We start from the raw sequence: 13,782 nt of genomic DNA on the forward strand, positions 1-13,782 counted from the left end.
GAGCTTTAAGTCTGTTTTAATTCCAGAAGCTCATGGTGGATATACTGAGTAGAATTCTCTTTTCCTTTGTAATAGATAGAAACACTCAAATGTGACACCACAGCATTAACTATAAAGTAGTAGCTGGACTCCTTTGTCATCTCTCTACCACTGTCCATCCCAAGCACTTGATAGCATTTCGAAAATTCAGTCCAGGATGCAAATGTTAGATTGACTGCATTATACACTTTCAGAATGCATTGGTCTCATTTTTCTTTTTAACAGTTTAGATTTATTATCATTTATAGAATGAATGTAGGAAGATATTTGCTTCTAATAGTAAATATAGAAGCAAATAGGTTTGCTTCTATATTTATTATTTTATAGATATTTACTTCTATATAGTAAATGACAAAAAAATAACTTTGTCTTCACTGGGACAGAAAAAGATGAACCTGACAAACATCTGGATAATATGCATCTGGAGTACGTTTCATTAGCACAAGAAGTTTTAGCACTTAAACAAATGAGAAAGGATACAGCCTTTCAGGTGAATTGGAAGATAGTTCTGAAGTATCCAGACCAGGGTTTGGATACAGCAGGCCAGGGTAATTGGTCAAGTTCCAGAAATAGTGGCAGGCCTGGACGCTTCAGGTAGAATGTTCTGAGGCAGGGAATGGCTGGGCCTCTGAGCAGGAATGGTCAAGCATGTCCTATAGGCAGTTTCTGGGAGGCTGGTGGATCAAGAGACACTTAAGGTGAGCAGTGAAAAGAACACAGAAGCAATTTGTTCTCTGACTGTTTTTGAACTTCTGCTATGTGGGTGGGCTAGGGCTTGCAGGTGTCTGTAACCAGGAGAGAAGGACCTCGCAAAGATCAGCTTTCAGTTTTCTGTTATCCTCACTCCTTGTCTCCAGCTATTCAGGAATATCGCATCTTTAATGGTTAAGCTCTGGGGCAGGTGGCTATTTGTAAGGCTACTAATTAGATAAAGAGACTAATCTGCACCAGGATGCAGATAATGCATGGAACTGTGCCAAGACCCACAGCTCAGGAGTTTATGACCCCCAGCTGCCATGGCGACCATGGCTATTCAGTTGGAAGAGCCTTTGTGTTGTGGGATAGGAGGCAGCCCACAGGGCAGAGCATCAGCTTCTGTGTGGCTTGAAACAGAAAATTGAAAATGGAAGAGAAGAGACAAGTAGGCAAGAAGGCATTCGATTTTTACCCAAATGTGTAGGTTATTCTGTGCGCTTTTCCTTGAGGCTAACCGTCTGGTAAGCCTGAGATATGAAAGGAGACATGTTTTTGTGGGTCTTTTCTTCTTTCACTGTCTTTACACTTCACAACCCTTATCTCTCAGCTTTTGATTTCTTTTTCTTATCTTTATTTTTTCCAAATGTTTTGTTGTGTTCACTAAACAGAACGTATTCTAAACGTCAAGCTCATGACTTCAGAAGAAACGGAGATCTATATTCTGGTTTTAATGTATTAGTATAATCATATATTCTGGAGTAGGAAGAGGTTATAGTGATTGACGGTCACATGCTCAGTTGTGTCCTGATGTAATAATGAATAACTCCCCCTTTTCATCCTCAAAAGCAACCTGGATGGACGCAATGATTGTCCTACTTGTGAGCTGCTCAGTCGTGTGTAACCCCATGGACAGTAGCCCGCAGGCTCCTCTGTCCATGGCATTTTCCAGGCAAGAATATTGGAGTGGGTAGCCATTCCCTTCTCCAGAGGATCTTCTGGACCCAGGGCTCAAACCTGGGACTCCTGGGTTGCAGGTGGATTCTTTACCATCTGAACCACCAGGGAAGTCCTACTTAGATTATCCTACTTAGAGATTATGTTATCCAACCCTTGATTTGTGGATAAAGAAAGACCCATGGTATTTAAGAAACCTAAACATTAAGCTGAGGAGTCAGCACTCTTGGAAATGAAGAAAAATATTATAAAAGGGCGAACTTAGGGTGGGTGAAATGAAGGACTATTGAGTCTAGGCTGAATTGAGAAGAAAGTAAATCCAAAAAGAGGCTGAAAGATGGGGAAAAGCAGGAGAGGGAGGGATCAGGAGCAAGAATGAAGAAAGCACAGACAGCTTGAGTCACGGAAACAGAGAACTGAAAGGACAGGAAGTTGTGGGCAAAGACGGAGATAGTGACTTTATGATGGCAAATTTCAATTCAGTTCAGTTCAGTCGCTCAGTTGTGTTCGACAATCTGTGACCCCGTGGACTGGAGCACACCAGGCCTCCCTGTTCATCGCCAACTCCTGGGGTCTACTCAAACTCATGTACACTGAGCCGGTGATGCCATTCCAACCATCTCATCCTCTGTTGTCCCCTTCTCCCCCTGCCCTCAATCTTTCCTAGCATCGGGGTCTTTTCAAATGAGTCAGTTCTTTGTATCAGGTGGCCAAAGTACTGGAGTTTCAGCTTCAACATCAGTCCTTTCAATGAATATTCAGGACTGATCTCCTTTAGGATGGACTGGTTTGATCTCCTTGGAGTCCAAGGGACTCTCAAGAGTCTTCTCCAACACCACAGTTCAAAAGCAGCAATTCTTTGGCGCTCAGCTTTCTTTATAGTCCAACTCTCACATCCATACATGACTACTGGAAAAACCATAGCCTTGACCAGAAGGACCTTTGTCAGCAAAGGGATGTCTCTGCTTTTTAATATGCTCTCTAGATTTGTCATAACTTTTCTTCCAATGAGCAAGCGTCTTTTAATTTCATGATTGCAGTCACCATCTGCAGTGATTTTGGAGCCCCCCAAAATAAAGTCTCTCACTGTTTCCCCATCTATTTGCCAGGAAGTGATGGGACTGGATACCATGATCTTAGTTTTCTGAATACTTTTAAGTTAGCTTAGTTTTAAGCCAACTTTTTCACTCTTCTCTTTCACTTTCATCAAGAGGCTTCTTAGTTCTTCGCTTTCTGCCATAAGGATGGTGTCATCTGCATATCTGAGGTTATTGATATTTCTCCCGGCAATCTTGATTCCAGCTTGTGTTTCTTCTAGCCTAGCATTTCTCATGATGTACTCTGCATATAAGTTAAATAAGCAGGGTGACAATATACAGCCTTGAAATACTCGTTTCCCTATTTGGAACCAGTCTGTTGTTCCATGTCCAGTTCTAACTGTTGCTTCCTGACCTGCATACAGATTTCTCAAGAGGCAGGTCAGATGGTCTGGTATTCCCATCTCTTTCAGAATTTTCCACAGTTTATTGTGATCCACACGGTCAAAGGCTTTGGCATAGTCAATAAAGCAGAAATAGATGTTTTTCTGGAACTCTCTTGCTTTTTTGATGATCCAGTGGATATTGGCAATTTGATCTCTGGTTCCTCTGCCTTTTCTAAAACCAGCTTGAACATCTGGAAGTTCACGGTTCACATATTCCTGAAGCCTGGCTTGGAGAATTTTGAGCATCACTTTGCCAGCGTGTGAGATGAGTGCAATTGTGTGGTAGCTTGAGCATTATTTGGCATTGTCTTTCTTTAGGACTGGAATGAAAACTGAACTTTTCCAGTCCTGTGGCCACTGCTGAGTTTTCCAGATTTGCTGGCATATTGAGTGCAGCACTTTCACAGCATCATCTTTTAGGATTTGAAATAGCTCAACTGGAATTCCATCACCTCCACTAGCTTTGTTCGTAGTGATGCTTTCTAAGGCCCACTTGACTTCACATTCCAGGATGTCTGGCTCTAGGTCAGTGATCATACCATTGTGATTATCTGGGTCATGAAGATCTTTTTTGTATAGTTATTTTGTGTATTCTTGCCACTTCTTCTTAATATCTTCTGCTTCTGTTAAGGTCCATACCATTTCTGTCCTTTATTGTGCCCATCTTTGCATGAAATGTTCCCTTGGTATCTCTAATTTTCTTCAAGAGATCTCTAGTCTTTCCCATTCTATTGTTTTCCTCTATTTCTTTGCACTGATCACTGAGGAAGGCTTTCTTATCTCTCCTTGCTATTCTTTGAAACTCTGCATTCAAATGCGAATATCTTTCCTTTTCTCCCTTGCTTTTCACTTCTCTTCTTTTCCCAGCTGCCTGTAAGGCCTCCTCAGACAGCCATTTTGCTTTGTTGCATTTCTTTTTCTTGGGGATGGTCTTGATCCCTGCCTCCTGTACAATGTCACGAACCTCCATCCATAGTTCATCAGGCACTCACTCTATCAGATCTAATCCCTTGAATCTATTTCTCTCTTCCACTCTATAATCATAAGGAATTTGATTCAGGTCATACCTGAATGGTCTAGTGGCTTTCCCTGCTTTATTCAATTTTAGTCTGAATTTGGCAATAAGGAGTCATGATCTGAGCCAGACTCAGCTCTGTCTTGTTTTTTCTGACTGTATAGAGCTTCTCCATCTTTGGCTGCGAAGAATATAATCAATCTGATTTCAGTATTGACCATCTGGTGATATCCATGTGTAGAGACTTCTCTTGTGTTGTTGGAAGAGGGTGTTTGCTATGACCAGTGCATTCTCTTAACAAAACTCTATTAGCCTTTGCCTGGAGTGGCAGCTGCATGGTGCTGGAGCGGCAGTGAGGAGATACCCCATATCCAAGGGCAAAGGAGATGCCCCAGCAAGACAGTAGGAGGGGTGAATTCACATTTACAATCAAACCCTATTCCTGCCAGAGATGCTCAGAGGGCTCAAACAAACTTTGTGTGCACCAGGACCCAGAGACCCCACAGAGACTGAGACAGAACTGTTTTTGAGTGTCTCCTGTTGGGGTACGGGTCAGCAGTGGACTGCCACATGGGCAGGGGCTCTGGGTGCAGCAGACTTGGGTATGGCATAAACCCTCTTGGAGGAGGTCGCCATTAACCCCACCATAAAGCTGCCAGAACTTACAGAGGACTGGAGAAACAGACCTTTGGAGGGCACAAACAGAACCTTGTGGGCACCAGGACCCTGGAGAAAGGAGCAGTGACCCCACAAGAGACTGAGCCAGACTTGCTCGGGAGTGTCCCAGAGTCTCTGGTGGAGGCATGGGTCAACAGTGGCCTGCAGCAGAGTTGGGGGCAGTGAGTGTAGCAGTACCTGCATGGGACCTTTTGAAGGAGGTCACCATTATCTTCATTACCTCCACCATAGTTTGGCCTCAGGTCAAATAACAGAGAGGGAACACAGCCCTGCCCTTCAACAGAAAATTGGATTAAAGATTTACTGAGCATGACCCCACCCATCAGATCAAGACCCAATTTCCCCCTCAGTCAGTCTCTCTCATCAGGAAGCTTCCATAAGCCTCTTATCCTTCTCCATCAGAGGGCAGACAGACTGAAAACCACAATCACAGAAAACTAACCAATCTGATCACATGGACCACAGCCTTGTCTAACTCAATGAAACTATGATGGCAAAGGTGAAGCATAAATAGTATGGCCTGGGGTTGTGGAAGCTGCAGCAGGAAATAAACCACTAAGGTTTAACCAGAGAGAGTTTAATAAAAGGAGTGTTTACAGAGGTGTGAGCTGGTAAAACAAACAAACAAACAAAAAACCCCAACAAAGGATGGTGATGCATTTAGCAATGAGCAGAGCCAGCTTCAATTGCTGGGTCAGGAAGATCCCTAGGAGAAGGGAATAGCTACCCACTCCAGTATTCTTGCCTGGAGAATTCCATGGACAGTGAAGACTGGTGGGCTATTGTCCATGGAGTTGCAAAGAGTCAGACCCGACTGAGCAACTAACACACACACAGAAGAGACAGAAAGCCAAGCTGTTTTCATCCCTAGGCCTGAAAAATCAAGGAGGAGCAACATTTGGCTGGTGGTACAGCCATGGGAGAGGTACTGTTCCTAAGAACTCTGGCCATAACCAGATGAATGCAATTATTGGCAAAATCTTGGTTAGAAAAGAATGTTTGAGGATGGGGTCACTGTCTTCTTCTACTCTTGGATCTCCTGCCAAGGCCTCCTGTTGATTAAATCTGAGCAGGAGGTAGAAAGAAGCAGAGAAGCTCAGAAGATGGATCTGACAGGTACTCAGAAAATAAACAACACTTTAAAGTGTTGTGAAAACAGAGTTGCAGCAATTGTCTGTAGATATTGGCTTCACCCAGGATGACAGTGAGATAGTGGAGAAAGCATGTAATAGTCTCTCCCAGAGGAGACCCCGGTTCGATTCCTGGGTTGGGCATATCCGCTGGAGAACAGATAGGCTACCCACTCCAGTATTCTTGGGCTTTGCTTGTGGCTCAGCTGCTAAAGAATCTTCTTGCAATGTGGGAGACCTGGGTTCAATCCCTGGGTTGGGAAGATCCCCTGGAGAAGGGAAAGACAACCCACTCCAGTATTCTGGTAACCCACTTGAGTATTCTGGCCTGGAGAATTCCATGGACTGTCCATGCGGTTGCAAGGAGTTGGACATGACTGAGCGACTTTCACTTTCAGAGTTTTATATATATTCAATATCATCCTGTGGAACTACAATGCATGATAACTGGTTGTTAGAAATATAACCAGAAGGCAATCTAAGATTTTGAGGTCTCATAAAAAGTAAAATTTACTCAGATAGTTTTGGTGTTATCTGTATTCCTCTTATTTACAAATTATAAATCTTTGTATAGGTCATTATAGAGTAAAGGGCTGGATATACAGTCCACCTTAAACAACTAGAAAACCAGAGAAAATATATGAAGCAATGGTATTTGGACAACAGTCAAAGGCAGCTCAGGACAGTAATCCCTGACAGAAAGGGATCCAGTTATGGGATTGGTAGCAAAGGGGTAAGAGCAAAATTTAGAGTTGATGGAGTTATTCTACATCATAGTTATGACGGTGGTGCTATGACTGTAATTTGTCGCAAATCATTGAATTTTTCATCTAGAAACAGTGAATGTTATTGTATATAAGTTGTACTTCAATGAAGGTTTCATAGGAAAAAGAAAAATTCAGGCTATAGATGATTTTTTTTTATAAGTTAGCTTTTAAAAATTATATGTTTACATGCTTATTTAAAAGAAAAAAATGGAATAGAAGGGTATAAAATGTAAAGCAAAAATCTTTTTCTCTTCAAATACCACTTCTTGGGCATTTTGCTGAAAACAATTTAAGAAAATTGTCAGAAATTTTCTTCATTATTTCTAATGTTTGTTATAAACAAACATTTATCAGACAAAAATTTTTTGTTTCCTTTCTCCCTCCAACCTTCCCTCCCTTACTTCTTCCTTCCTTCCTTCCTCACTTTCCTTTCACAAGAAGACTCTTATTTTATGACTTCAAAAATTTTTGGACACAGAAATAGATTTACCTTTTTCTTACTGGCTGCATGTACTTCTATTGAATGGATTATTCTAATACATTTAGTCATTCTTCTACTATTAGATATTCAGATTTACTCCATGTTTTGCTGGAATAAAAAATGCTACAATGACTGCTCATAGGTGTATATATACTTTTATGTCTTGTGCCTAACCATGTGAGGGCCACTGTTTATGCAAATTTTAAAATTTCATGAATATGGTTGAATAGCATTTTCAAAAAATTGCTTACTCCAACAGTATCTATTTCTTTGTATCCACACAGATTCTGGGCATTATCAAACTTTTTTATCTTCACTAATCTGATAGAAAAAACAAAGCTACCTCCTTGCTTTTCACTAAATAGTTATCATTTTCCTTGCTACCAAACAGAGCACACGATCATTATCATCCTGATAATCCATAGACTTCTGAATGACCATATTTGCCTTCTAGATTTTTTGATGAAGACCTATGTGTGGCTTCTGCAGTGGCTCAGTAGTAAAGAACCCACTTGCCAATGCTACAGACACTGAAGACGCCGATTCCATCCCTGAGTCTGGAAGATCCCCTGGAGGAGGAAATGGCCACCCACTCCAGTATGCTTGCCTGGAGAATCCCACGGACAGAAGAGCCCGGCGGGCTCCAGTCTATGGAGTGGCGAAGAGTCAGACACGACTGAGCAACTAAGCACACACGCGTTATGTGCACAGCTGCTGAGAGAAACCACTTGTTTTCAGAAATCCCTCCTCCTTTCCCTTCATGATCATACTGCTGTTATGTTTTCTGTATAGCCCTAACACTTTAGATCCTACAGCAGTAGAATATATATCCACGTATCTCTTAGAGTTCATGCGTTGAGCCTCTTCTTTTAAATGTTTTTGCTCTCTCCAGTGTTCCTTTCCCACATGGATATTTAATCATGTGTACAACAAACTAACTTTACATGTGACTTCTAGTAATGCCATATGGTTTCTCTGAATGAGGATAGATGGAGGAATTTATGGACTTTGATCACTGCAGTATAACAAATACAATTACGGCATGGGAAATTTCCTACTAGAGTTCAAGAGAAAATGGGGTACGCCCCTCCTCTGGGTGATTTGTGTGTCTGAATGAATCAGGAGGTTTCCCCCATTTCCCCTCCTCTTTCATATGTAATCAGGGAGATGATGTGCCCATATGCATTACTGTTGAAGGATTTCTCTCCACCCCCACTGTCAATCAAATAATCACTCCTTTAAAACAGAGGGAATGATTTAGCAGTACAAGTGTTAGCTTTGAAACATTTAGATTTGGTGGCATCTTTCAAAGTTTCATCAGGATTGACTTAGTTCTTCATTCTGGAAATATCACAACCACATGGACTCCTAAGCCATCATAGAAGAGCTCTCTCTCTAAGAAACTCCAAACCTGGGGGCCCTATTTTCTCTGAGATTGTTCAACATACCCAGTATCATTTTCCGAATTGCATCCTTATCGGACAAACAAACTATGATTAGACTCTGACCTTAGTTATCCCTGGTAGATTTCAGCATTGTAAATAGTAAATGTAAACTAAATATTTAGTTCCATTCTTAACTCCCAATGCTATATGCATTTTCACACAGAGTGCTTTTATGCCATCCAATCATTTCAGCCTTTGACGCCCTCCTTTCCTTCTGCCTCAATCTTTCCCAGCATCAGGGACTTTTCCAATGAGTAAGCTATACGTATACATATATCCCCCCTTTTTTGTTTGTTTGTTTGTTTTGGATTTCCTTTTTATAGTTCCATAATTGTCCCTGTGAATAAACATGTCACTTTGCTTAGGTACAAAAAAGATCTTCACGACCCAGATAATCACGATGGTGTGATCACTCACCTAGAGCCAGACATCCTGGAATGTGAAGTCAAGTGGGCCTTAGAAAGCATTGCTGTGAACAAAGCTAGTGGAGGTGATGGAATTCCAGTTGAGCTATTTCAAATCCTCAAAGGTGATGCTGTGAAAGTGCTGCACTCAATATGCCAGCAAATTTGGAAAACTCAGCAGTGGCCACAGGACCGGAAAAGGTCAGTTTTCATTCCAATCCCAAAGAAAGGCAATGCCAAAGAATGCTCAAACTACCGCACAATTGCACTCATCTCACATGCTAGTAAAGTAATGCTCAAAATTCTCCAAGCCAGGCTTCAGCAATATGTGAACCGTGAACTTCCAGATGTTCAAGCTGGTTTTAGAAAAGGCAGAGGAACCAGAGATCAAATTGCCAATATCCACTGGATCATCGAAAAAGCAAGAGAGTTCCAGAAAAACATCTATTTCTGCTTTATTGACTATGACAAAGCCTTTGACCGTGTGGATCACAATAAACTGTGGAAAATTCTGAAAGAGATGGGAATACCAGACCATCTGACCTGTCTCTTAAGAAACCTGTATGCAGGTCAGGAAGCAACAGTTAGAACTGGACATGGAACAACAGACTGATTCCAAATAGGGAAACGAGTATGTCAAGGCTGTATATTGTCACCCTGCTTATTTAACTTATATGCAGAGTACATCATGAGAAACGCTGGGCTGGAAGAAACACAAGCTGGAATCAAGATTGCCGGGAGAAATATCAATAACCTCAGATATGGGGATGACACCACCCTTATGACAGAGAGTGAAGAAGAACTGAAGGGCCTCTTGATGAAGGTGAAGGAGGAGAGTGAAAAAGTTGGCTTAAAGCTCAACGTTCAGAAAACTAAGATCATGGCATCTGGTCCCATCACTTCATGGCAAATACATGGGGAAACAGTGGAAACAGTGTCAGACTTAATTTTTTTGGGCTCCAGAATCACTGCTGATGGTGACTGCAGCCATGAAATTAAAAGACGCTTACTCCTTGGAAGGAAGGTTATGGCCAACCTAGATAGCATATTTAAAAGCAGAGACATTACTTTGCCAACAAAGGTCCGTCTAGTCAAGGCTATGGTTTTTCCAGTGGTCATGTATGGATGTGATAGTTGGACAGTGAAGAAAGCTGAGCAATGCAGAATTGATGCTTTTGAACTGTGGTGTTGGAGAAGACTCTTGAGAGTCCCTTGGACTGCAAGGAGATCCAATCAATCCATCCTAAAAGAGATCAATCCTGGGTGTTCATTGGAAAGTCTGATGTTGAAGCTGAAACTCCAATACTTTGGCCACCTCATGCGAAGGGTTGACTCACTGGAAAAGACCCTAATGCTGGGTAGGATTGGGGGCGGGAGGAGAAGGGGACGACAGAGGATGAGATGGTTGGATGGCATCACCGACTCGATGAACATGGGTTTGTGTAGACTCCGGGAGTTGGTGATGGACAGAGAGGCCTGGCGTGCTGCAATTCATGGGGTGGCAAAGAGTCGGACACGACTGAGTGACTGAACTGAACTGAACTTGCTTAGGTAATTCATCATTGGAGTGTTGCTTTCTGAAACTCTAGCAAAATTTAAACTTTTGTTTGATCTGTGTTCTTAAAAAAGGGAAGGGAGGGAAGCAAAGTTTTCAAATTCAGGACACCCCCTTAGAATTTCTGCTTTATGCCTTGTTTCCAATGAAATGAATTGTCAGGAAGTTGGATGCTCCCTCATCCTTGGCCTGGCCTCTTTGAGGACAGTCACTGTCATCATCATGACCCTCAGCCCCAGTCAAAGCATTCTTCATTAGATAATGGAAGAAGTCACGAGAGCCCACAAAGGGATGTTATACGTAGCTGAGTGTGTAAGGGAGGCATGCAGAGGTGGAAGGCAAAGGGTAAAAGCAGAGGTCAGTGGAATACAAGGAAGTGCCTTTGTGTGAGAGACTCTACCTGCTATGTGATCACCAAGGTCTCTCTGGAGGAGAATCAACCCAATTTGTTCCCATACTTGGTGGGATAGGAAGGGATTTCGTGGGTGCATGGCCCGAAGCTGGCTGGGTCTCCAAGAAACACAGGAGCCCACTTAGCCTGGACCTGAGCTAAAACCCATTACAATAATAAAAAAAATATAGCAGCTTGGCCCTTTCTTTCAGGCTTCATCTAAATGTCTATAGTTCTGCATCTCTTGTCAGCCCCAAGGCTTCAGTCCCTGTGGTCCCAGGTGTCTGGCATGCCCCAGAGCTCGAGAGCGGTTGGGACCATCATCATCTGCCCTGTAACTCGGAGGTAGTTATCTCCCTGGCCTCCTGGGTGGCTTCTGGTGTGTTTTTCTTCTGTCTCATGTGCTTGTGTTCTTGTTTGGTGAGTCTGTGGCAAATCCTCCCAGCCTTGGGAACATAGAGGTTCTGATAAGAGTCTTCAGTGGAAGATGTCTATTAAACAATACATGCCTTTTCTTTCTGTTTGTTTCTGGCACCCTGCTGGTTGCCAATGGCACTGTGTCCCTCTAGTCCAAACACCACTGAGGAATGATGTCCTTGTGAGTTTTCTTTAGAAAGCAGCCTGTAGGTCTCAGTAAAGACTCTTTCTTAACATCAACCTCCAGTCTGCTGAGAGGCCTGGGCAGACCAATTTTTAAAAATTTAATTCTTATTGGAGGATAGTTGCTTTACAAGGTTGTGTTAGTTTCTGCAGTACAGCAAAGTGAATCAGCTATGTTGTTGTTGTTGTTCAGTCACCCAGTTGTGTCTGACTCTTTGTGACCCCATGGACTGCAGCACGCCAGGTCTCCCTGTCCTTCACCATCTCCCAAGGTTTGCCCAAGTTCATGTCCATTGCATCAGTGATGCCATCCGGCCATCTCCTCCTCTGATGCCTTCTTCTCCGTCTGCCCTCAATATTTTCCAGCATCAGGGACTTTTCCAGTGAGTAAGCTATATATATATATATATATATATCCCTTCTTGTTTTTTTGGATTTCCTTCCTATGTAGGTCACCAGAGAACATTGAATAAGATTCCCTGAGCTATACAGTAGGTTCTTATTAGTAATCTACTTTATACATAGTATCAACAGTGTATATACATCAGTCCCAATTTCCCAATTCATCCCATCCCTCCCCCCTGATTGAGGGCAAGAGGAGAAGAGGGTAACAGAGAATGAGATAGTTGGATGGCATCACTGACTCAATGCACATGAGTTTGAGCAAACTCAGGGAGATAGTGAAGGACAGGAAAACCTGGAGTGCTGCAGTTCATGGGGTCTCGAAGAGTTGGACATGACTGAATCACAACAACTCTCCCCTGATGTGTGTGTGTGTGTGTGTGTGTGTGTGTGTGTGTGTGTGTTTGGCTGCACTGCATGGCTTGTGTGATCTTAGTTCCCTGACTAAGGATGGAACCTGAGTCCACAGCAGTGAAAGCCCAAGTCTTGACCAATGGACCACCAGGGAATTCGCCTGGGCAGACCATTTTAATTGACCAGAACGAAATCCAGTTAATGATCACAAAAAATGAATGCTTTTAGGTTGGTTTCCCTTCGCACACTTACAGAGCTAAAGATTAAATATATAAGCACTCTGTTTCTAAGATATAAGAAGGCAAAAAATTTCAAGAGCTTTTTTTTCATTTTAAAATTTGGATGACATTCCAAGCATCATGATGAAAATATTCTCTGGGCTAATGGAGGGTTCCATAAATCTTTAATTTCTCCCTTATGTAAGTAACATTGATGTAGCATGGACAGATGGTTCAGGGCTCTGTATAAGTGGAACTGCAAACTTGGACATGTTTTCTAGTTTCTCTGAGGCTCAGTCTTCTCATCTGTAAAATGGGCATACTGACAGCACCTGTCTCCCAGATACGTTATGATGATTTAATGAAATAATACATGCACATGTGAAATAATCCATACCATGTGAAAAATACATGTTAGCTGCAAACATTTCCTTGGTATAAGTATGCAGAAATTTCACAGCTGGCTAAATGCATTTGATTAAAATAAACGTATAAAATTAAAGCTTTGAAAAATTACAGGGGGGAAAATTATAGTTGTATCCCACATTCAGTGGGTTGTGTCATTATGCTGTAGTTTTGTTTGTAGTGTAGCGTATGTATGCTCAATTGTGTCTGACTCTTTGTGACCCCATGGACTATAGTCCTCCAGGCTCCACTGTCCATGGAATTTTCCAGGCAAGAAATACTTGAGTGAGTTGCCATTTTCTTCTCCAGGGGAATCTTCCCAACTAAGGGGTTGAGCCCACTTCTCTTGTATCTCCTGCATTGGCAGGCAGATTCTTTGCAACTTGCGCCACCTGTGTCATTATGTTAGATAGAATAAACACTTTTTTGTTGTCTCCCTACACCCTCTCCCCAACCCAGGGTTGATGTATCTGGTGTTTGTTAACTCATTGGGGAGAATTGGGAGTGTATATGACAAATTTTGCTTTTTCACTTTCTTCTCTGAATCCATGCCTCCCATGCATATATTTCTCGTAGCGCTTTCTAAATTGTATTGGGATCATGCATTCATCTATCTGAATTATCCACTAGAATGAGAGCTTTTTGAGTACAGAGACTGTGTCTTATTAACTTTGTCTTGTGAGCAACTTTTATAGCACTTGGCACCTGGTGCCATGTGGGTCCTGAGTAAATGTTTCATGACTGACCTAATGTATTTCTAAGAAC

At 42.2% G+C, this 13,782-nt stretch overlaps 1 long non-coding RNA gene across 1 annotated transcript in view; it reads left to right on the forward strand.

Moving 5' to 3' along the window:
* The first annotated feature begins 1,077 nt into the window (after positions 1-1,077).
* LOC145521362 (uncharacterized) overlaps positions 1,078-13,782 on the forward strand; it is a 65,204-nt gene continuing 52,499 nt past the window's right edge. The window contains exon 1 of the long non-coding RNA XR_014065340.1: positions 1,078-1,256. This is a non-coding gene — a long non-coding RNA (uncharacterized LOC145521362). The remainder of the gene's footprint in view (positions 1,257-13,782) is intronic.

Source organism: Giraffa tippelskirchi, chromosome 9 (genome assembly GCF_054371585.1).
Source record: "Giraffa tippelskirchi isolate mGirTip1 chromosome 9, T2T-mGirTip1v1.2.pri, whole genome shotgun sequence".
Classification (NCBI taxonomy): Eukaryota; Metazoa; Chordata; class Mammalia; order Artiodactyla; family Giraffidae; genus Giraffa; species Giraffa tippelskirchi.